The following is a 26542-nucleotide window of genomic DNA, read 5'->3' as shown; positions in this document are numbered from 1 at the left end:
TTTAAGTCAGCCAGGCACATTATAAAAATTTGGGACCAAATTCTGACCATTGGGAAAATATCCTTTTATAATGCTGAGCTTAGAATATGGGGTAATCCAGGATTACCTAATATTTTCTCTGACGGAGCAGGTATCCTCTGGGAGAAACATGGTATCAACACATTGGGGGATTTTTATGGCCAGAATGGCTTTTTGGATTTTGATACATTTAAAACTTTATTTAATTTAGGGACAATATGTACTTTAAATACATTCAAATAAGGGATTACCTGCTCTCTAAGATGAAAATTATGGAAGTAGTAGAGTCAGATATACTAATATGTTTGTACTCGAATAAAATAAAATCATTAATAAGTCTGGGGTATGGATACTTAGTACAAGGTAAAACAGAAGACAGCACGAAAATAGCGGCCAAATGGTCTTCCAGACTGGGTATGAACATCAACCCAATACAGATCTCATATTCTTTACGCCACATAAACCTGATTGTTCAGTCCTCCAGCTTGAGGCTACAGTCGTATAGAACCATTACACAACTGTATTACACTCCACAAAGAATAGCTAGTTGGGCACAGGGTACTCAGCTAAACAACAAGAAAACAAAGTGTCCGAAATGCGATCTAGATGCGGCAGGTATAGAACATATGCTCTTTTCGTGCCCGGCGCTTTTACCATTTTGGAAAGGGCTGACTGATGTTTTAAATACCAAACACATTGTTACCCCGCCATTGACAGCACAATTGGTTCTATTAGATATCCAGGAAATTAACTGTCCTCACAAAGATCTAGTAACTATCATTTATGCATGTGCTAGGCTAGTTATAGCAAGATCATGGATATCAAAAGATGTTCCAGATGTTTTCGAGTGGTGGATTTTGATTAATGAAATAAATACTATGGAACTTTCGCTAGCAAGATATAGAGGTCCTAAGGCTTTGCAAAAGAAAGAAAACATTTGGTTAAATTTTTTTGAACTATGATATATTTCATTCAGAAGAAAACGAGGCCAGCCTCAACTTATGTATATTATTTGTAAAACTACATTTACTTTTATTTATCTCTTGTCAAGATTTGTACTTGTTGGACCTCTGCTTTCATTGCTCCTTTTTCTTGCTGCTAAATTGTTTTTTCATTTTTGTATTGTAACCTCCTTTTGAGATATACATCACATGTGAACTTTGTTTTTTAGTTCTTCTTGCAATAATAAAAATATTTAAAAAGAAAAAAAAGGATAGCGTAGAGGTAAAAATTACTATTCCCACTCCAAAGGGCGCAACAGTAGGGAAAGTGCTGGATAGCGTAGGGGTAAAAATTACTATTCCCACTCCAAAGGGTGCAACAGTAAGGAAAGCGTTGGATAGCGTAGTGATCAAATTTACTATTCCCACTCCAGAGTGTGCAACAGTAGGGAAAGCGTTGGATAGCGTAGGGGTAAAAATTCATATTCCCACTCCAAAGGGTGCAACAGTAGGGAAAGCGCTGGATAGCGTAGAGGAAAAAATTACTATTCCCACACCAGAGGGTGAAACAGTAGGGAAAGCGTTGGATAGCGTAGGGGTAAAAATTACTATTCCCACTCCAGAGTGTGCAACAGTAGGGAAAGCGTTGGATAGCGTAGGGGTAAAAATTACTATTCCAACTCCAGTGAGTGCAACAGTAGGGAAAGCGTTGGATAGCGTAGGGGTAAAAATTATTATTCCCACTCCAAAGGGTGCAACAGTAGGGAAAACATTGGATAGCGTAGGGGTAAAAATTACTATTCCCACTCCAGAGGGTGCAACAGTAGGGAAAGCATTGGATAGCGTAGGGGTAAAAATTACTATTCCCACTCCAAACAGTGCAACAGTAGGGAAAGCGTTGGATAGCGTAGGGGTAAAAATTACTATTCCCGCTCCAGTGAGTGCAACAGTGGGGAAAGCGTTTGATAGCGTAGGGGTAAAAATTACTATTCCAACTCCAGTGAGTGCAACAGTAGGGAAAGCGTTGGATAGCGTAGAGGTAAAAATTACTATTCCCACACCAAAGGGTGCAAAAGTAGGGAAAGCGCTGGAACCCAAATGAATAAAAAAAAAACCTATCAATTTTTTTATTAAATTTATTTTCCAATATAAACATAATTAATATATACATTTAAATATATTATTATTAACAAAGATAATAGAAAAAAATTAATTACACATTATTTAACACTATAATATCCACCACACACCTAAAATTAATTACACATTTACATTTAATATTTACTAATTAATTAATGAAAATTAAAGTATTTTTTAATTAATTAATTATTCAATTGACAGCTTTCACACCATATACACTTATAAACACCACAACACAAAACTAAAATTAATTACACATTTACAATTAATAATTACTAATTAATTAATGGTAATTAATTCATAAAGTATTTAATAATTAATCACTAACATTCTAATTACTTCACACCATTTACACATATAAACTCCACTACACACACCTAAGATTAATTTAACAATTAACATAATTAATTAACATAATTAATTAACATAATTAATTAACATAATTAATTAATAATTGCTTAATTGAAATTAATTAACAAATAATTAATAAACAATTATTAATAAATGAACACATTAATTATTCAATTAATTTTATATATTTAAATTACTTCCCACCCTATTGCCCTATAAACCCACAACCCGCTACGGAACTAATAACACAAAATTCAACATAATATACATTAATAACTAATAAAAATTCTACAACATATAATAAAATGACAAACAATTCTCATTAAAAACACTAAAATACATGACATTATAAAAAAATCGATATTTTTGTAAACTATATTTTTGTAAACGATATTTATTACAACTATATTATTGTTATCGATATTACTTACCTGTCTGTCGATATTCTGGTCAAACTATATTTTTGTTATCGATATTTCTTCTATTCGATATTTCTGCAGCGATATTTATGTCAGACGATATTTCTCTGACGATATTCCTGCTCTGCACCGGAAGCCGTATGGTGTCCATCAGGCTCTCTGATACCAACACAGTTGGCTTTCTCTTTCGAGCTGCAGCCACCCGGAGGCAATTCATATTCTGAACATTAACATGGCTTTGCATGCCTGTCACATAGTGACTGTGCAGAAGTTTAAAACTATTGAACACACCACTATAAATCTCTATACAAACAACAATTAACTTGTATAGCGAATTCAGAATATCGTCCTAAAAATGACTTTCAAGTTCTAGCTTTTGTAAAGCATGCACATTTTCATGTGTAGTATGTTTTTCTCTTTGTGGCCTTTTATCTCATTCTATTAGAGAAAACTCATGTGCCTCCTCTTTTGAAGTTGTTAGCAACAAATAATTTCGAAACCCAACAAAAGAATATAAAATGTTATATTTACTAACATTCAAGGAAAAATACATTTACTTTCTTAGTGTGATAGAGAATCATTAATACATCAAAAATTACGATTTTAATTACAAGTAGGAGGGCACTTGCAATGAAAGTAATGATTATATTTAAAAAGTAGATTTTCAAGGGCAAGGAGCAAATATATTTTGAAAAAATTCAGCTGTTTTACAAGCAGGGCCTTCCTTGATATATACTACTATGGAGTTCATCAGAGCAAATAGGATTTTGTGCCGAGTATGCATTAGTTGATCTAAAAAATAAAAATGCGTGCATGCCTGCCATGTCTACTCTAAACACAACCAGATGAAAATGAGTCACAACCACAACAGCAATCTGCAGCTCCATATGGAAGAGAGAAAGTTAACAGCGGATCATGGCACAAATCAATTGGGCATATTCTCAAGAACGTGTGATAATTATCGTAAAATTAGCTTGACGCAACTCTTCACATCGCAATCTATCGTGGAAAAATAACACCCTGTTAACATTGTATTCTCAGCACGGCTGTGCAATGCAATAGTATTACGACAACGCGCCAAATGCCCAAGTAAAAGTTAATGCAACTCTGAAAAAACGCAAAACACGAACGTGAAAATAGTAGCGATGAGGTCAATCGTGATACAAATATCAGCGATAACCAGCGACTGGCCTGCAGTTGTCATGCTGGAAAATGCACCATAAAAGCAGAAGAAAAAAGGGAGAAAAAAAGAAACTGCATAGCACCATGACTGCACCCGGACCGAGTGCAGATGCCAATGCGAACCCCACAAGCCCCACAGACCACCAGCAAGGAACCCGTGGCTCGGGGAAGGCCAAGGAGAAGAGGAAGACTGGGTGCAGTCCGCAGGAAAAACGGATATTCGTCACGGAGGAGATAGAACACTAACAACAACTGTTCGTCACATCCACCGTGACATTGGCAACACAAACAGAATCATGCCAGTCTATTGTGAACAACGTGATTGTATTCAGAGTGTCGAGGAGGGCAATGGATGAGGCCAAGAGGCGCTAACATGATGTGAAAAGTCAAAGTCAAGCAGAAACCCCCTGCAACCAGGAAGGCAGCCCCGGCGACTGGAGGTGGGAGTCCTGCGCCACAGGAGGAGCTGGAGGAAATGGTGGCCAGAGTCATTAGTGTGGAGACGGTGCAAGGAGTTGGGAGTCCGGTCACAGCTCTATATGACCTGACACAACATCAACAGGGTGAGTAACAACCAGGGACTGGGGGACGGGGGGAGATGGACATAATGGCCTACATGCTCAAGAATGTAAAGCACACTGCACACCCACAATGAGCATGGATCATGGCCCTGATCCCTGTGGCACACTACAGCATGCATACAAACACCAAGCAGGTTCCCATCCACCATGTGCCCGAAGGGGTCCCACCACACACATCACCAGTTTCACAACCAACACATGCACACATGCAAAAAACAGCAAAGAAGCGTATTTGTGAGACACACTGACAATGCAAGTGACACATAGAAACAAATGACCCTTGGTGGAAAAGTATACGGTCACTAAATGCAATACTAAATCTCAAGATACCCTGCAAAAAAGTTTGTAGGCCATATGTTAGATCTTGAGAGGTTATACATACAACTATTGTGATTTATACGTTAAAATATATTTTTTTATTAAAAAACCACAGATATCACAATGATAAAAAAAATGTAAAAGTATTTACAAAAACATTAATGTCAAATTCATATAAAGTTAAATCATATATCTCACGCACAAAAACCTTGAATACTCTATAAGAGTGATTGCAAAAACATTCATATCAAATTCACATGCAATTGAAATCATGTATCCCATGCACAAAACCTCAAGTTCATATATTTCTATTTGTGTTTACCAACAGAAAATCAACAGAGAGAAAAATACAGACGGTACATTTTTTCATCTAGAAACACATCCGATCTGAACAGTTATATAACTAATCCTGGATACAATCTATTTTCCTAATCTACAGGATAAGATCATTCCATGGATTGTGTTGAAAGAAGCGTCGACGCGTTTCGATGGCTCTACTGATATCCCATCTTTTTCAAGACAACATATAAATCTCTCTTTATTGGCACTGTTTGGTTGCCTTTGGTCTGAATCCTGTGTGAGGCAAATACAATATATTTGTTTAGTATGTTTGGAAACTTAACTTCATAGGTCACTTTATACCCACTAAACTTGGAACAGCTTAATAATTCGTTGTTACTAATCATTTTGTTACCATATTTAAATCCACAAGTTTCTATACAATTTTTGTGGTCAGTTTTTGCCTGTTTCAAACATTGATAACTCAAAAAGGTTGACAAACATCTCCTCCTCCCTCAATGCAGAGTGGGCAAATCGAGCAGGTGCCAAACCTGTAGTTTCCTATTGCTTTTTGATTATACAGAGTAGTTTGGCTTTTGCCATCAGCTAGTATAAACTTAATGTAGGAAAGACGCAGGTTATTGCCAATTATAAACCTTCGGAACCGATCCCTGGCCTATGTCAAAGTGCGACATACTTAGGTATTAGACTAGCGTCAAGTATTGACAAAATTATAATGTTGAACTATGATTCTTTTCTAAAAGAAACCGAAACGACTCTTAAAAAATGGCACAACATCCCGCTCAGCTTAATGGGACGTATAAACTTAGTTAAAATGAAGATCTTGCCGAAGGCATTATATCTATTCAGATGTATCCCTCTTCAACCCAGTAAATCTTTTTTTAAAAAGCTAGAGGGTATCTGTAGCAGCTTCCTATGGGGTTATAAAAAGGCGCGTAGGGCACTGAAACTCTTAGAACTCCCAATAGAAAAGGGGAGACTAACGTTTCCTGACTTTAGGCTTTATTTTATAGCCACTTTCTTTCGTCGCATACGAAGCCTGATGAAAAACGAGAGTTCGTTATTCTACCACCAATTCATGCTGGGATCTGATTGTAATCAATTCTTACATCGCTTACATGATCCTAACTATTTCAAACGAGTGAAATTTAAGTCAGCCAGGCACATTATAAAAATTTGGGACCAAATTCTGACCATTGGGAAAATATCCTTTTATAATGCTGAGCTTAGAATATGGGGTAATCCAGGATTACCTAATATTTTCTCTGACGGAGCAGGTATCCTCTGGGAGAAACATGGTATCAACACATTGGGGGATTTTTATGGCCAGAATGGCTTTTTGGATTTTGATACATTTAAAACTTTATTTAATTTAGGGACAATATGTACTTTAAATACATTCAAATAAGGGATTACCTGCTCTCTAAGATGAAAATTATGGAAGTAGTAGAGTCAGATATACTAATATGTTTGTACTCGAATAAAATAAAATCATTAATAAGTCTGGGGTATGGATACTTAGTACAAGGTAAAACAGAAGACAGCACGAAAATAGCGGCCAAATGGTCTTCCAGACTGGGTATGAACATCAACCCAATACAGATCTCATATTCTTTACGCCACATAAACCTGATTGTTCAGTCCTCCAGCTTGAGGCTACAGTCGTATAGAACCATTACACAACTGTATTACACTCCACAAAGAATAGCTAGTTGGGCACAGGGTACTCAGCTAAACAACAAGAAAACAAAGTGTCCGAAATGCGATCTAGATGCGGCAGGTATAGAACATATGCTCTTTTCGTGCCCGGCGCTTTTACCATTTTGGAAAGGGCTGACTGATGTTTTAAATACCAAACACATTGTTACCCCGCCATTGACAGCACAATTGGTTCTATTAGATATCCAGGAAATTAACTGTCCTCACAAAGATCTAGTAACTATCATTTATGCATGTGCTAGGCTAGTTATAGCAAGATCATGGATATCAAAAGATGTTCCAGATGTTTTCGAGTGGTGGATTTTGATTAATGAAATAAATACTATGGAACTTTCGCTAGCAAGATATAGAGGTCCTAAGGCTTTGCAAAAGAAAGAAAAAATTTGGTTAAATTTTTTTGAACTATGATATATTTCATTCAGAAGAAAACGAGGCCAGCCTCAACTTATGTATATTATTTGTAAAACTACATTTACTTTTATTTATCTCTTGTCAAGATTTGTACTTGTTGGACCTCTGCTTTCATTGCTCCTTTTTCTTGCTGCTAAATTGTTTTTTCATTTTTGTATTGTAACCTCCTTTTGAGATATACATCACATGTGAACTTTGTTTTTTAGTTCTTCTTGCAATAATAAAAATATTTAAAAAGAAAAAAAAAAGGATAGCGTAGAGGTAAAAATTACTATTCCCACTCCAAAGGGTGCAACAGTAAGGAAAGCGTTGGATAGCGTAGTGATAAAATTTACTATTCCCACTCCAGAGTGTGCAACAGTAGGGAAAGCGTTGGATAGTGTAGGGGTAAAAATTACTATTCCAACTCCAGTGAGTGCAACTGTAGGGAAAGCGTTGGATAGCGTAGAGGTAAAAATTAATATTCCCACTCCAAAAGGTGCAACAGTAGGGAAAGCGCTGGATAGCGTAGGGGAAAAAATTACTATTCCCACACCAGAGGGTGAAACAGTAGGGAAAGCGTTGGATAGCGTAGGGGTAAAAATTACTATTCCCACTCCAGAGTGTGCAACAGTAGGGAAAGCGTTGGATAGCGTAGGGGTAAAAATTACTATTCCAACTCCAGTGAGTGCAACAGTAGGGAAAGCGTTGGATAGCGTAGGGGTAAAAATTATTATTCCCACTCCAAAGGGTGCAACAGTAGGGAAAACATTGGATAGCGTAGGGGTAAAAATTACTATTCCCACTCCAGAGGGTGCAACAGTAGGGAAAGCATTGGATAGCGTAGGGGTAAAAATTACTATTCCCACTCCAAACAGTGCAACAGTAGGGAAAGCGTTGGATAGCGTAGGGGTAAAAATTACTATTCCCACTCCAGTGAGTGCAACAGTGGGGAAAGCGTTTGATAGCGTAGGGGTAAAAATTACTATTCCAACTCCAGTGAGTGCAACAGTAGGGAAAGCGTTGGATAGCGTAGAGGTAAAAATTACTATTCCCACACCAAAGGGTGCAACAGTAGGGAAAGCGCTGGAACCCAAATGAATAAAAAAACAAACTATCAATTTTTTAATTACATTTATTTTCCAATATAAACATAATTAATATATACATTTAAATATATTATTATTAACAAAGATAATAGAAAAAAATTAATTACACATTATTTAACACTATAGTATCCACCACACACCTAAAATTAATTACACATTTACATTTAATATTTACTAATTAATTAATGAAAATTAAAGTATTTTTTTAATTAATTAATTATTCAATTGACAGCTTTCACACCATATACACTTATAAACACCACAACACAAAACTAAAATTAATTACACATTTACAATTAATAATTACTAATTAATTATTGGTAATTAATTTATAAACGTATTTAATAATTAATCAATAACATTCTAATTACTTCACACCATTTACACATGAGGGTCTAGAAGACAGAAATGGCATATTTATGAGCTCCCTAGCAAATCTCATTAAATCCCTACTTGCACCCTTGGAAACTAGATTACAAGGGATTGAACTACAATTACAGGCTATATTTCAGGAGGGGAAACATAACTCCAAAACACCTGCTAATTCAACCCTGAGTACTCCGGTACTGCCTAGTAATAAACCATTGCCACCCTCTAAGCAGACAACAGGGGTAACCGTTACTTCTAAACCACTTCCATCTAAAACACCCACTTTTAAGAGCACTAATAGTAATACAACTAATTTGACACTCAAAGCTCCAATCAAAATTCTTACCACTGATAAACCTCCCATGCCGGTGCCTAAACCACCAGCTCCTAAACCAGTAAAATCTAAGGTTCGCCGTAATATCAATTTACCACCCGACGCTTGCCCTTATGTAATAGTGCTAACAGGCGTCCCTGAGCTTGCCCCTTTAACATCCGAATCTTTTTGGGCTCTCAAAAACAAAGTCTGCCATTGGTTAGACCAAAATCATCCTCTACCTTTAAATATCTACAGTAATTTACTTATGGTAGAGAGAGCACCCTGGGTAGGCGAAAATAAAAAAAACATTCAAGGGGACTGCGTTGTTGTGTCCTTCGAAGATTCATGCCCGGTGGATCATATAATTGCGGGGCCCCCAAGTATCACCAACTCTTCAATTTCAGCCAAACCCCTATCCTATTTCTACATGGTCACAGACCATCGTAGTAATAGGTGGAGCTGGCTAAGAGGTTCAAACCACCGAGAAAGAGGAATAAGAGGGGAACCCTGGCAGGACCACAACTCAAATCAGTGGAATGGTAATAATACCAGAGGGAGGAATATATTGCAACCCATAATGGGTAACCGTTCCCATGATATTAAACAGCAAAATGGGGCTTGGTCTGGTAAATATATTCACAACACCACTAGTCAGTGGGATGATGGCATTAATGAATGGTGGAGTACAGTATCGAGAAGAACGGGTAGACCACTGTATGGCCCTGACCGCCCAAATGGAGGGTGGCCAGGACAACAATTTAATCCTCCTCCTATACCCTGTTTTAACCGCTACAATGGGCTGGAAAATGTAGATTGACTTCCTGCCACTTCATTGGGGAAAACAGTACTAAGGGACATGATAGAACCCCAAGGGACTAATGCATCTATGTCAGGAGACACTCAAGTATATCTAAAAACTAATCATTCTGGGCTTGGAAAAAAATTAGCTGTCCCTGTGTATCCAACTGGAATGGGCCAAGTAGTAGTGTGGGGAAAGATAGACCCGACTGTAGCAGTAGAAGGTAATGCTAAGGTGGATGAGTTACACCTGGAATCTGCTGGACTTAGTTTTCTGGAAGAGGGACCTGGTCCTATCCGTTTGTCAACTGGACTGACTGCAGCCGGCACCCCTATTAATATCCTTTCCTGGAACATAGCAGGGCTCAAAAAAAATCTCGAAAGTCCAGAATGGAATGATTTTATTGAACCATTCGATATTTGCATGTTCCAGGAAACATGGAGTCTGTCCCCACAATACAAAAATGGGTATTCTACCTATTATGTCCCGGCCGTTTCCTCAGGGAAAGGCCGTCCATCTGGAGGCCTACATATATGGGTTAAAATAAACTTAAACTATGTCGTTAATATGGTTAATGTTCCCTCAAATGACATCCTGTATATCTCTCTGAAAAGCCCCCAGCAGGGCAAAATACACCTTTTCTGCATTTATGCAAGAGGGCTGCAGGACTGCCAAGCTTCACCAACAATCGACCTATTGGACTCCAAGTTATTAGAACTGGCTTCTGGTTCGAAAATTTTGGTGGGGGGCGATTTTAATTGTACATTCGAACCTCTGGCTGATGAAGATATATTGGGCTGGAACTCGGAGGACTGGAAGTATTCCATACCCACCCTGGATCTGGCACCCATTAAGAAATGGCATCCTAGAGCAATTCAGTTAAATGCCTTAGCCCAGGCCCATAACTTACGAGCTTTGAACGGGCGGACCATCTCCGATCGCAATGGGGCGATGACCTACAATAGGTTAGTCTCCCCATCGCGAATTGATTACATCTTTTTAGACATCCATTCTTGGTCCAACCTTATAGACATGGAGATCAGGCCTTCCACAGACAGTGACCATAACCCTCTATGTATGGTAATTAATTGGCACAACGGGCAAAATGAGCCCACAGGACCGAAATTGATTACTAAGGAGGCTATCCCGTCCAACTGTAACAGGAAATTGAGATGGGAGGCGATCAAGTTCGAGGAGGGGACTCTTCATCTCATCAGGGATTTAGTTATTGCGGAATCATCTTTTCTGTCAACAATGAAGTTGGATTTGGTTAACGTTAATAGCCAAGGGTCAAAATTATTGAACCACTACCAAGATCTTGTAGACAAAATAGGAAAGTTTTTTCACAAAGCCTCTAAGGGGAAGCCATCGGCTGAGAAGCGAATCCAGAAGACCAACCTCTGGTATACAGCTGACTGCAGGGAAAAGAGGAAGGCTATCGCATTAGCAATAAAGCTAAAAGACCCAAGTGCAGTAAAATTAGCGAGGGGGGATTATCGTAAAACTATGGCATTAGCCAAAAAGAACTGGGAGGAAGACCACTGGCAGCAACTTAAAACCGCAGCAAGGGACAAGAATTCAGTGTCCTTTTGGAAACTAATTAATATTTTAGATCGAAGAGGAGTTGATCCTATTTTAAACCACATAAACGAACAGCAATGGCACGCTCATTTTTTAAAGTTATATTGTGAAGAAGAGTCTGAAGTCCAACTATTAGCAGCAACTTCGTCCCACCTAAGAACAGATCTAATAACTGAGGCAGTCCCATTTGAAGTAAGAGAGGTTAAAGATGATATCTCCAAAATCCTCCCAGGCAAAGCAGCTGGACCAGATGGCCTACCCGGAGACCTGTCATCTCATGATCCTTTGATATGGGCAGACTTTATAGCTAGTCTGATGAATTTAATCCAGCTGGGTCTCCCCGCTCCAGATTCTTGGAAAGGGGCGGAGGTAATTACGATTTATAAAAAAGGAGATAGAGAGGACCCTGCCAACTACAGACCAATTAGTTTAATTGACACAATCCAAAAGGTAGTTGGCAGGGTCATTGTGAATAGAATTGAGACATGGCTCATGGAAGAAGAGATATTAACACACTTCCAGGCAGGGTTTAGACAGAACGTTGGTGCAATGGACCAGGTGTTCCGGTTTTGTGCGGTCTATTGGAAGTCAGTATCCATTAACAAAGGCAGTTTGTATCTGGCTTTCATAGACCTCAAAACCGCATTTGATGTCATTCCACGTTCCAAACTGTGGGAGGTTTTATTGGCTATGGGGTTCCCTAGTTATCTGCTGCAATTTATTATTAAACTTCATGAAGACAACTTTGCGAGGATACGGTGGGGGAGCCAGGGGCAGTTGACAGGGAGGGTACCAGTCAATAGAGGGGTGCGGCAGGGATGTGTGATGGCACCGACGTTGTTCTCCCTCTTTATAAATGGGGTGGTGGACCATTTGAGGGAGGACCCTGCGGATGCGCCCGTCCTTGCCGGTGAGAAGACCCCCACACTCCTCTTTGCGGACGACACCCTCCTGATGTCCAAGTCCCCACAGGGTTTGCAGAAACTGCTTGACCGTTTCTCCCTTTTCTGCAAGGAGCGAGGTTTAACAATAAACACTTCAAAAACAAAGTTAATGGTCTTTTCGTCAAAAAGAAAGTTTAGGAAGGTACATATTTCACTTTTTGGGTCTCCTCTTGAGGTTGTCACTGAGTTTGACTATCTGGGGGTTAGGCTATCTAACAATCTGTCTTGGGGCCAGCATATATCTAAAATGGTACTTAATCTCAAAAGAACTTCTGGAGCTATATCCAAAAATCAGCGCCAGTCCATTAGTAGACCTATTGCTCCAGTCCTTACAGTTTACGAGGGGAAGGCGGTAGCTTCGGCAGTCTACGGCTCCGAAATATGGGGCGCTGAAAATATCGGAGACTTGACGGTTGTAGAAAATAAGTTTATTAGAGACTTGGTATCACTTCCTATGTCAACGCCCCTGTTACCTTTATTTTTTGACATGGGTAAGAAATGTATTGCTGATAAAGTCCATCTTAGGCCCCTATTATTTTGGGTGCGCCTTAGAAGGACTCAAGAACTAAATAATTATGCTCGAGTGTTGGATGAGCTAATTACTCTCAATGTGAATAAGAAGATAAAATGGCTTAACAACCTCAAGCTATTGGTAATCTCGATAGGTTTGGGTGAGTCTTGGATTTCGCAATGCCCACCTCCTAAACAACTTGTGAAAAAGCTATACTGGGAATGGGTTGATTCCAAGGTTCATGCTAATCCGAACCTAGGCCCCTTAACGATCAACTTTCTTGAACACAAAGTATTGTGTAAGCTTGAGCCCTTTTTAGACTTTATTCAGCTACCTAGAGACAGGACTTTGTTTTTGAAATTGAGATATGGCACCTTGCCTGTTAGAGAAATTACGGCAGGCTGGAAAAGCATGGAGGGGCGAGACCTAAATTGTCCAGGTTGCAGTTGCCCGAAGGAATCCCTGGGCCATTTCATATTTGCATGTTCAGCCTACAAACATGTTAGGAATAAATGGCTGAAACCTGTGTGTAAGACCTTGGGCGTGAAAGACTACAGATCAGCCCTGCGCATTATGATAACTAATACTGCTTCATTGTATATTGTTTGTGGGGTGTCAAAATACCTTGCGGGTGCCTGGATAATTCGTTCTAGATTGCTAGGGAATCAAACCAAACCCATTTGAAATGATTATATAGTTAACTCCCTTATTTTAAATTTGTTAGTGTTATTTTACTTGGAATGTAGTACTTTAGGGCAGTTTTTTTTTTTTAATGTATTTCTGTATGTATGTCTGTACTTTTATGATGAATATTTATCGAATAAAGTATTACAACAACAACAAAATTAATTACACATTTACAATTAATAATTACTAATTAATTATTGGTAATTAATTTATAAAGTATTTAATAATTAATCAATAACATTCTAATTACTTCACACCATTTACACATATAAACTCCACTACACACACCTAAAATTAATTAAACAATTAACATAATTAATTAACATAATTAATTAACATAAATAATTAATAATTGCTTAATTGAAATTAATTAACAAATAATTAATAAACAATTATTAATAAATGAACACATTAATTATTCAATTAATTTTATATATTTAAATTACTTCCCACCCTATTCCCCTATAAACCCACAACCCGCTACGGAACTAATAACACAAAATTCAACATAATATACATTAATAACTAATAAAAATTCTACAGCATATAATAAAATGACAAACAATTCTCATTAAAAACACTAAAATAAATGACATTATTAAAAAATCGATATTTTTTAAACTATATTTTTGTAAACGATATTTATTACAACTATATTATTGTTATCGATATTACTTACCTGTCTGTCGATATTCTGGTCAAACTATATTTTTGTTATCGATATTTCTTCTATTCGATATTTCTGCAGCGATATTTATGTCAGACGATATTTCTCTGACGATATTCCTGCTCTGCACCGGAAGCCGTATGGTGTCCATCAGGCTCTCTGATACCAACACAGTTGGCTTTCTCCTTCGAGCTGCAGCCACCCGGAGGCAATTCATATTCTGAACATTAACATGGCTTTGCATGCCTGTCACATAGTGACTGTGCAGGAGTTTAAAACTATTGAACACACCACTATAAATCTCTATACAAACAACAATTAACTTGTATAGCGAATTCAGAATATCGTCCTAAAAATGACTTTCAAGTTCTAGCTTTTGTAAAGCATGCACATTTTCATGTGTAGTATGTTTTTCTCTTTGTGGCCTTTTATTTCATTCTATTAGAGAAAACTCATGTGCCTCCTCTTTTGAAGTTGTTAGCAACAAATAATTTCGAAACCCAACAAAAGAATATAAAATGTTATATTTACTAACATTCAAGGAAAAATACATTTACTTTCTTAGTGTGATAGAGAATCATTAATACATCAAAAATTACGATTTTAATTACAAATAGGAGGGCACTTGCAATGAAAGTAATGAATTATATTTAAAAAGTAGATTTTCAAAGGCAAGGAGCAAATATATTTTGAAAAAATGCAGCTGTTTTACAAGCAGGGCCTTCCTTGATATATACTACTATGGAGTTCATCAGAGCAAATAGGATTTTGTGCAGAGTATGCATTAGTTGATCTAAAAAATAAAAATGCGTGCATGCCTGCCATGTCTACTCTAAACACAACCAGATGAAAATGAGTCACAACCACAACAGCAATCTGCAGCTCCATATGGAGGAGAGAAAGTTAACAGCGGATCATGGCACAAATCAATTGGGCATATTCTCAAGAACATGTGATAATTATCGTAAAATTAGCTTGACGCAACTCTTCACATCGCAATCTATCGTGGAAAAATAACACCCTGTTAACATTGTATTCTCAGCACGGCTGTGCAATGCAATAGTATCACGACAACGCGCCAAATGCCCAAGTAAAAGTTAATGCAACTCTGAAAAAACGCAAAACACGAACGTGAAAATAGTAGCGATGAGGTCAATCGTGATACAAATATCAGCGATAACCAGCGACTGGCCTGCAGTTGTCATGCTGGAAAATGCACCATAAAAGCAGAAGAAAAAAGGGAGAAAAAAAGAAACTGCATAGCACCATGACTGCACCCGGACCGAGTGCAGATGCCAATGCGAACCCCACAAGCCCCACAGACCACCAGCAAGGAACCCGTGGCTCGGGGAAGGCCAAGGAGAAGAGGAAGACTGGGTGCAGTCCGCAGGAAAAAACGGATATTCGTCACGGAGGAGATAGAACACTAACAACAACTGTTCGTCACATCCACCGTGACATTGGCAACACAAACAGAATCATGCCAGTCTATTGTGAACAACGTGAATGTATTCAGAGTGTCGAGGAGGGCAATGGATGAGGCCAAGAGGCGCTAACATGATGTGAAAAGTCAAAGTCAAGCAGAAACCCCCTGCAACCAGGAAGGCAGCCACGGCAACTGGAGGTGGGAGTCCTGCGCCACAGGAGGAGCTGGAGGAAATGGTGGCCACAGTCATTAGTGTGGAGACGGTGCAAGGAGTTGGGAGTCCGGTCACAGCTCTATATGACCTGACACAACATCAACAGGGTGAGTAACAACCAGGGACTGGGGGACGGGGGGAGATGGACATAAGGGCCTACATGCTCAAGAATGTAAAGCACACTGCACACCCACAATGAGCATGGATCATGTCCCTGATCCCTGTGGCACACTACAGCACGCATACAAACACCAAGCAGGTTCCCGTCCACCATGTGCCCGAAGGGGTCCCACCACACACATCACCAGTTTCACAACCAACACATGCACACATGCAAAAAACAGCAAAGAAGCGTATTTGTGAGACACACTGACAATGCAAGTGACACATAGAAACAAATGACCCTTGGTGGAAAAGTATACGGTCACTAAATGCAATACTAAATCTCAAGATACCCTGCAAAAAAGTTTGTAGGCCATATGTTAGATCTTGAGAGGTTATACATACAACTATTGTGATTTATACGTTAAAATATATTTTTTTATTAAAAAACCACAGATATCACAATGATAAAAAAAATGTAAAAGTATTTACAAAAACATTAATGTCAAATTCATATAAAGTTAAATCATATATCTCACGCACAAAAACCTTGAATACTCTATAAGAGTGATTGCAAAAACATTCATATCAAATTCACATGCAATTGAAATCATGTATCCCATGCAAAAAACCTCAAGTTCATATATTTCTATTTGTGTTTACCAACAAAAAATCAACAGAGAGACGGTACATTTTTTCACCTAGAAACACATCCGATCTGAACAGTTATATAACTAATCCTGGATACAATCTATTTTCCTAATCTACAGGATAAGATCATTCCATGGATTGTGTTGAAAGAAGCGTCGACGCGTTTCGATGGCTCTACTGATATCCCATCTTTTTCAAGACAACATATAAATCTCTCTTTATTGGCACTGTTTGGTTGCCTTTGGTCTGAATCCTGTGTGAGGCAAATACAATATATTTGTTTAGTATGTTTGGAAACTTAACTTCATAGGTCACTCTATACCCACTAAACTTGGAACAGCTTAATAATTCGTTGTTACTAATCATTTTGTTACCATATTTAAATCCACAAGTTTCTATACAATTTTTGTGGTCAGTTTTTGCCTGTTTCAAACATTGATAACTCAAAAAGGTTGACAAACATCTCCTCCTCCCTCAATGCAGAGTGGGCAAATCGAGCAGGTGCCAAACCTGTAGTTTCCTATTGCTTTTTGATTATACAGAGTAGTTTGGCTTTTGCCATCAGTTTTTAGGTCTCGCCTATGCGCTGCATAGGCGAAAAGACCTTTTGCAAAAAATTCTGTTTTTCAGTCAAAAACGTGTACACCTTTGGCGATTCCTTTGCGGGAGCGAGCTTTAACATATGGTTCCTGCTCGCTCCTGCAAGGGAAACAGCCACAGACCCCCTCCTCTCTCCCTTACCCCTGATGCCAGAGTGAGGCGCGCGCTGGTTTTTTTTGGATCCATTTCACAGGGAAACAACTAAATGAAAGAAAGAGAGGTTGTGAACCGTTTCTTCAAGTCATGGTTTTCAGTAAGTGAGGAGTGAGGGGCGTGGTTGTTTTTTATAGATTTGGGGATTGTGTAGCAGGGTTTGCAAGCTAGTGCAGATTTATGGGGCAGTGTTAGGGGATTATAGTACAGAATTAGGCTTAGTTGTCCCCCCTTAGTACCGTCTTGTCTCTTCTTGTAACCTCCCATAAGCGAAAAATTAAAACAAAACAGGCGGTTTTAGATGCTTTTTCAATATGTATGTAGAAAGTGTTTCCTATCAAAAATATTTTCTGATGTCTTATAAACTGCTGAAGAAAAACACTATGGCCTCATCATTGCGCATCCCGTTATGTACACAAATAACTTTTGGGCAGTGAGTGGAGAAGCCTGAATACAAAAACAAAATGTTGACTGCAATTTACATGAACCAAGAGGATGCTGTTCATGTGACTTAAAGTCTCACTACCTCTTCCCTCAAAAGTGCTGAGCTTCATGTGGTGCCCACCATAGACAGGTCGCGTAATGTAGGAGCCTTCTTCAATTCTGACCTCTGTTTGGCTCTTTGGTTGATTAATTTGTATGCCTTATTTTACCCCCAAACCGCTGCTGTTCTTAAAGCTAATAAGAAACGTTTTGTTTTGGAATGCCCTGCGGCTGTTCTTGCCCACTCTGACACATGCAAATTGATTATACATGTATTACATTATTTATGCATCTAGTTTATGAATCCTAACAAGATGGCTCTATGAGAAAATACTTTCCACCAATATCTGCACCTTTCTGAAATTCACCGGTTTGAATGTCGGAAATGGTCATCCATCTGACCTGAGTAGCAAGAAACTTTGTAATCGTAACACCTGCATTTGACAGTGTTTAGAGACTACAGAAGGGCATTATGATGCATTATATGAAGCGAGGTATTATTTTTTATTAATAATATTCAATAGAATTAATATCAAAGTTGTAGCACTTTTAACCTCTCGCTATATAATTTAGAATGAGCGCATGTTGGGACCAGTGATGAGGTATTGTTATATTCATTGCTATGTTCATGTTTTAAAATAGGTGTACATGCAATCTGTGTAATTTGATGCTGGGCAGAGGAGATAATTGACCATACATCTCGAATACAAAGTGCCTTTTTTCAGAGCTTTCGGATTGCATGGTCTGAGAATTCAGCAGGTATAGAACTAAGTGGTCTAAATGCAAGCCCAAGACGATTTGTCCACTCGCATTTAGGTCTTAGGAAGTACTACAAACTTAGAATGTGGCAATGTACGACAAAAATATTAAATGCAGCACTCCGAGCAATACAAACTATTTTGTTTCATGCTAGATTCTTACTGTACGAATTAGTCACACCTGTGGTCTGGGCTATAAAATGGAGACCCATCTCCCACTTAAAGCTAGATTATTCAGATTCTTACTGCAGTTGGTAGTTCAGGCTACATATAAATTTTGTAACTGTCAGAAAGGTGCCCTTCAGGCTCACTTGGATTGACATCTAGTACGCTGGCTTGGAGAGTTATAGATTTAAAGCATATTTAAAAAGGTAGACTTCAAGATTTTGAAAAAATACCGGCAGATAGATGTTTTGCGTAGCTGGCCTTAGCCTTTGAGTTGGCAATGTTTTAGTTTACATCTTGCAAAGCTGTGCAGCATGGGTGAGAGATAAACAAATAAAAAAGACAGCCAATCGACCTCACATAGACGAGATCTTTTGACTTTTCCAATGCTTGTACTGCTGTGGGGACATTATCTTCAGTACTGGATGCAAGGTCTCATCCTAGACGTGACCTCCGGAACCGGACACAATCTCCGGGAGGCTCACAGATACTGTCAGTATGGTACACGCTAGTGAAAAACCTGTTTCTCGTTGGCTCAACATCCCACCCTTGGTTGGTGGAGGAGGGGTGCAATGAATAGTAAGTACATGGTGGGGGGAGATGCGAATGAGTCTACACTTAATGGTCTTGTATAGCGCCGCATCGCCATCAATGTGGCATCTCACCCAAAGTTTTGTTAAAGGGTGTCCAAATTGTGCCAAGGAGGACTGGTTCCCTTGATACTGTTTTAGGATAAACAGTAGCTCCATAATGATTCCTGAAAATCTTGCATGGGCCTAGCTCTCTCTGCCGAACCTATACTAGATATGCTTGAAGAGAATACTGTAATACCTTCTCATCACTCCCGCGTAGAATGGTGCGGTAACAACAATAAACAAGTGCAGACATTCTACAATTGATTATTGTAGCATTTGTAAATTGTTTTCCTCTGTGAGCCAGACTGTTACCGTACATGTGCATATGTTGTATGCTAGTGAGTTTATGCATGTCTTTGACTATAGGTGTCTCACTCTTATGTGTTGATCTGTTTGTTATGTCCCCGAGAGCCAAGAAACAGCTGACAAATTCTGGAAATAAAGTCTGATCTGCTTGACAGACAATAAAAGAGGGTACTCTTGAGGTGTTTATGTGTGTGAGGGCATTCCCCCAAATGTATATCTCAAGCTGGATAGTATGATTGAGGCTGTGGCTTATCCTTTGCATTCATGTTTATTGTCCTACTAATATTCTGCCATAATCAGGCTGTTTGTTGCTCTGTACTAATAGGCGCAGAGAACTAGTAAACAAGCATTGGCATAGCCAATAGGCCTCGCCTTTGGGACCTTATAAGTGTTTAGCCATGCAACAGTTGATGTTGTTGCCCCTAGGGTATTGTGCTGCATAACTAAATACTTATAAGGTCCCAAAAACGAGACCAATTGGCTATGCCAGTGCTTGTTTTTGTATGTCTTGACTAAAGCATTTCTTATGGTCTTATTATGCCTAAATGAAAAAAGAGGTTTAGTCAATATTGTCGGAAGTCCGCTGTTTAGGATTTTCCAGTTCTGATTTATTACATTTTTTATTTTGTTGTTCATGCCTTAATACTGACTTACAAACACAATTCTTTCCAAGGTTTTATTCTTCTTTTCTTTATTAACATTTAACAGGTGGTCCCGGTCATAAATTAGCCTGTTAAAATAGAAATGAGATGGGTTACATTTATTGTTGGCATTTCTTTAAAAAGAAGACTTTGTGAATCATGGGTGAACAAAATGCCCTGCAGTCCAAGTGAACAGATGTGCCAGTAATATGAAATAATGTAAAATCTCTTTGTCTCACGCTTATAAATATCCAATAATTGGGACTCGCAGGAGTTACCTCTGTGGAATTAAGTTCTGGGTTTTCCTTAGTAGGGGCCCGCTGGCATATATCAGAATGAGCCCATCTTATAGAGTCATATGTGTAAGGGGTATTGGAAATGCTTGGGAGGAAATGTTTGTCATCCTTAATGAGTTATAAATGTTTGAAACAGGCATAACTGACCACGAAAATTGTATAGAAACTTGTGGATTTAAATATGGTAAAAAAAAGATTAGTAACAATGAATTATTAAGCTGTTGCAAGTTTAGTGGATATAGAGTAACCTATGAAGTTAAGTTTCCAAACATAGTAAGCGAATACATTGTATTTGCCTTACACAGGAATCAGACCAAAGGCAACCAAACACTGCCAATAAAGAGAGATTTATATGTTGTCTTGAAAAAGATGGGATATCAATAGAACCATTGAAATGGGTTGATGCTTCACTCAACACAATCTGTGGAAGGAGCTTATCCTGTAGCTAAGGAAAATAGGTTGTATCCAGGATCAGCTATATAACTGTTTAGATCAGATGTGTTTCTAGATGACAAAATGTACTGTTTGTATTTGTCTCTCTGTTGATTGTTGGTATGCACAAATAGAAATATATGAACTTAAGGTTTTGTGCATGGGATACATGATTTCAATTGCATATACATTTGATATTAATGTTTTTGCAATCACTCTTATAGAGTATTCAAGGTTTTTTGTGCATGGGATATATGATTTTAACTGTATATGTATTTGACATTAATGTTATTGTAATTACTTTTACAGTATTTTATCATTGTGATTTCTGTGTTTTTTTAATTAAAAATATATTTTAACATATAAATCACAATAGTTGTATATATAACCTCTCAAGATCTAACAGATGGGTTAAAAAACGTGTTTACTGGGTATCTTGAGTTCTAGTATTGCATTTAGTGACAGTATACTTTTCCACCAAGCGACATTTATTTCTACTTGTCAGTAGCTCCCTACTCCCCTGGTCTGGCACAAGGGTTCACTCTTATTTTGTCTTATATAATGCAAGTGACACTACATGACGATCAACATGGCTGCAGTGCCACAACACTGAGGTGGCTGAGTGTGGACCACATCTGTAAAAGAGCAGCTCACACTCTGACACATCCACATGCACAAACAACCCCTGACGTCAACAATACATCTGCAGTTCTTTTTTTTCCTCTACAGGAGTCGCTTACCTATTTTCCAAAGGGAAGTAAAAGAGGAAAGGTATAAACAGAAAAAACTGCAATGAAGACAGTTATCTCAGCCGGAAGGGCCTTTAGCACCCCCTTTCGTTCCTCCCAAGGTGAGCAGTAGCTCATCAGCTTCCTGCACAGACCTGATGTTAAACATTTTATTATTGTGCATTATTCTCAGAGAGGCAGGAAACTTAAGTTGAGCGCTAGCACCTTGGCTCCTAAATGCCTCCAACCGCCTCCCTAGCTCCCACTGCTTCCCAAGGGTAGCCCTAGATAAATCAGATCTGACTTGAAAGTTAAACCCTTTCCCTGCCAATGATTTTTGCCTCAAAGCTAGATTAAGAATACCTTCCTTGAGTGTATATGTGTGGAAATTTACAAGGATCTTTCGAGGCTTGGACCTCTGTGGGTTTTTTCTGAAAGGGTCTCTATGGGTACGTTGAATGTCTTTAGCCAGGTCCTCAGATTATTCCGTCAAATTTAGTGCTTCCCTTAAGAGGGAGATCACAAATTGCTTAATATCTGCCCCCTCACTGCCCTCCGGGATGTTTAGGAGGCGAATATTATTATGCCTGGTGTTGTTTTCCAACGTCTCCATCCTTTCGGCCATTATAAGATCCTCTCTCTTGAGCTTACTAATATCGCCTTTGGCCTGCTCCAAATATAACGATAGGCCCGCGACTGTCTTTTCAAGTGCCGTTGTTCTGACATTAAGCCCGTCTATCTTATTATCCAGGAACTCACAGAGGTTTGTTATCTCCAGTTGATTTGCATTGGAAGCCTCAAAGCCGTTCTTGATGTCTGTTGATAGTGCTAAAAACATGGCCTGTAAGAAAACAGTTGTATGATCAATACTATCTCCCTGCATAGGCTCCTCCTGTTCGGCCGCATATGGTACCTCTACCAATATTCCCTCAGGTTCTATAGGCGCGCCTTCTGACATCACTACATGTGTGGGTGTCACATCTTCCGTCAAGCTCATCGAGGGCAGGCAGCTTACATTTGCTTCTCCAATGGCCATGGGGGAGGGGAGGGGATATATTCATCCCTCCACTAAACTCACTTAAGTCTGACAGATCTTTCTCCGGACAAACGTTCTGAGCCTGAGCCTGGGCCTGCTCTTCAGAGAGGTGTAATACCTGTGGAATTGCTTTGAAATAGGAACGAAGCGATGGTGTAATTTTGGACCCGGCACTGCTAGCTGAATTATGTCCTTTTGCTGTTTTACCGCCCTTTGCGCGTCTTGTCTTAATTTCCGCACACAGATACGTTGATATCTTCTTTTTTATGGCACCACAGTCAGGACTTACAGATAAGTTTGACCTAAAAACAAGAGGCTTAAGGGGTGGCTTGACTGATGTAACTGGCGTTGGAATCAAATCGCTCGCACTCAAGCTAGTGTTGCCCCTATTACCTCCTGCCACATTATTTTTTCCTCCCAGCTTACCTCTTTTTTTTTAGCCCTAATGTTGGTTCAGCTACTGAGGCAGCAGCAGTAGGAGAATACACAGGAACAGTCGCAGGGCAGCACACAGCCAGACTAAAGCATTTACAAACAAAAGTCCCGGAATCCTCTGTAAAACCCTCGGGTTCCTGCGGCGATTCTATCCCAGCCAGCTTCTCCCCACGACCGACACCGGCACTGGGATCCAAGCCGGTAGACTCACTGTTAAGCACACATGGAGCGTGCAGAAGACTTCGGCACCCCGCCCTCTTTTCAGCTCCAGGGCGGCTCGGGACCAAAAACGCATTCCAGGAGAAGGTAGGAACTGCCGGACTGATTCGGCCGCAGGCAGCAAGGAATTCACCCCTGCCTGCTGGGAACCCGTAGAGGACACGCCTCCAAGCACTTGCGGAATACGGAGGACGCCGGACAAGACGCCGGTAAGTCTGGGCATGAAATCATTCAGAACAGGCAATAGCTTAAAAAAAAGACCAAAGGGAAACTTTTCACCATTTCTAATGGATCCAGAGAGTTTTACCACAACATATCACGTCTCATAGCATCTGAATTCTCTACGACAGCCGTCAGCGGGAGCATGGTCTCGGAGCACTGCAGCAGCTCAGCTTGCTGCCGTCATGTTTATATATAAGGGAGTCAAAAATGTAAAAAAATGTTTTAAAAAAGGTGAGAGAGAGATGAATTTTCAGGGAAAAGGTTAGAGGGGATAAAAATAAAGGGAAGAAAGAAAGGTTCTTTTTTTCCAAATTGCTAGGGCCTGACACATGCATATCAGTGTATTAAGATTACATATAGGCGTAGTAATTTAGTCCCCTGTAATTGTTCACACTTTTTGGTATTTTGTTTTAAGCAGCACACTGGGAGTAATGGGACGGGGTACTATCTTCTGGACTTGTTCCGGATAGATAGGGCACGAGTTTCCCGTGGGGGGGTGTAATTTGGGGCACAGGTGAGTGGGGGGTGGGGGGAAATTCTAAAAATACCCTAATTTTCTGCTTGAAACAGGTTTTCTGTTGGTTAAAGGTTACTAGTTGTACTGTGTCAATAATAAGGTTAAGGCAGATTTTTGGGGTACTTAGCCCTTATGAGAGATTCGGGGGTGGAAGAATCGATCCCCCATGAGTAGTTTGAAAATCATCTCCTGAAACGTGAATGGCCTCCGCACCAGACCTAGAGCAGATAAGATCTTGCAGTATTTACGGGATTCCGATGCGCAGGTCATCATTCTCCAGGAGACACATTTAATGGAGGTTAAAATATTTGCATTGGTAAAGAAAAATAGATGGATCCGTTTTTCAATATCAACTTCGCAATCCACTAACACTAGAGGCATGACAATTATCTTTAAAAGACCACTCAGTGTAAGGCTAGTGTCGAAATTGGTGGACCCAGGTGGCAGATGGGTCATTGTGACAGTACTAATTGCCGGAGCACAAACTACGATATTGGGCTATTACGGGCCTAACGTAGATGATCCCTCTGTATTGAAAACTATATTTTTACATCTGTTGTCTTTCCCGGAATCAACAATTCTGGCGGGGGAATTTAATATAGTTTTGGATCCGGTTCTGGACAAATCTCCAAATAGTCAGCCCCTAGCCCTTTCTAAGACCAGGGTTTTCTTACTCAGGTCTATGAAGCAGTATGGGTTTGTTGATATTTGGAGGGATAGGGCTGGAAAGAAGCAGGGGGTTTCTTATCGTAACCATAAATACCATCACCAGTCTAGAATCGACTTTGTTTTAGTTAACCATAGGCTGGCAGAATTTGTAAAAAATATTTGTTACCTTCCATCCCATATATCAGATCATTCAGCAGTATTTATGGAACTCAAGGGGTTCCCTAAGGTATCTAGAGCTTGGACGTTTGATCGGTCGCTTCTATCAGCAGCAGATGATATATCCTTTCTAAATATGGAATCCCAGCTTTTTATGCAGTTCAATCTGGGGTCTGCTGCTTCTGGGATTGTCTGGGACTCTTTGAAGGCCTTTCTAAGAGGCCTTATCACCAGCAAGGTCTCATTTAGAAGGAAGCGATATAGGGAAGAAGTAGCTTCAATAGAAGGAGAGATGTTGGAAACTCAAGGTGAGATTGATCAAGCTTTACCAGTGATTTCTATACAAGCACTTGGCAATAAGCTTGTAACCTTAAAAGGTCAGATGGGTTTGATACTTAATCAACATTTGCAGGAGAAATGGGAGGCTAGTAAGATAGCCCACTTTGAATTTGGTGAGGGAGCTGGAAAACTCTTGGCCTGGAAAGGTAAAACGGACCAGGTCCGTAATAACATCGAGTCAGTAGTCCATAATAATATACCCTATTCATCAGATGGTGATATTAGGAGAATCTTTAGAGATTTCTTCCAATCAATTTATCAGGAAGATAACATTTTGGACAAGGAAAACATCGAGAGCTGGCTGAGAAAGGTGTCCCTTCCATCACTATGGAGCAGTGGGCTTCTTTGGATAAAACTATCACGGAAGAGGAGGTTAGAGCTGCTATCCTCCATAGTAAGAAGTGGAAGGCAGCCGGTCCTTATGGCCTACCAGCTGAGATCTATCTGGCCCTGGAACAAGCGATCGTCCCCTTTCTCACTATGTTATTTAACCAGATTTTGCAGGATGGAGTATCCCCCCCTGTCTCCTGGGATAGTGCTTCAATTACTTTAATCTTAAAGCCAGGGAAGCCAGCAGCGTTCTGCGGGTCATATAGGCCTATATCCATCTTGAACGTGGATTACAAGATCTTTGCCATGGTCCTGGCAAAGAGATTAAGTATAGTAGCACCAGACATTCTAGATTGTGACCAGAAGGGGTCTGTGAAGGGCCGTCAATTGTACGAACTGACCTATGATTTGATAGGGGCCATAGATATGGCAACAACACAATCACTCCCACTGGCAGTGTTGACGCTTGATCCCACCAAGGCCTTCGGCAGGGTGAATTGGGCATACCTGTCGGGGGTCTTGGACAAGTTTAACATTGGAGATAGCTTTCGCCAAGCTATTAGACTTTTATATTCAAATACATCAGCCAGGGTGTGGGTGAATGGCGAACTATCTGACCCCTTTCCTATTACTAGGGGAACGCTTCAGGGCTGCCCTCTTTCCCTGTTAGGGTTTGTGCACAGCAAA

This window comes from Lissotriton helveticus, chromosome 7, assembly GCF_964261635.1.
Source record: "Lissotriton helveticus chromosome 7, aLisHel1.1, whole genome shotgun sequence".
Taxonomy (NCBI): Eukaryota; Metazoa; Chordata; class Amphibia; order Caudata; family Salamandridae; genus Lissotriton; species Lissotriton helveticus.
Note: the sequence above shows the minus strand (reverse complement) of the source record.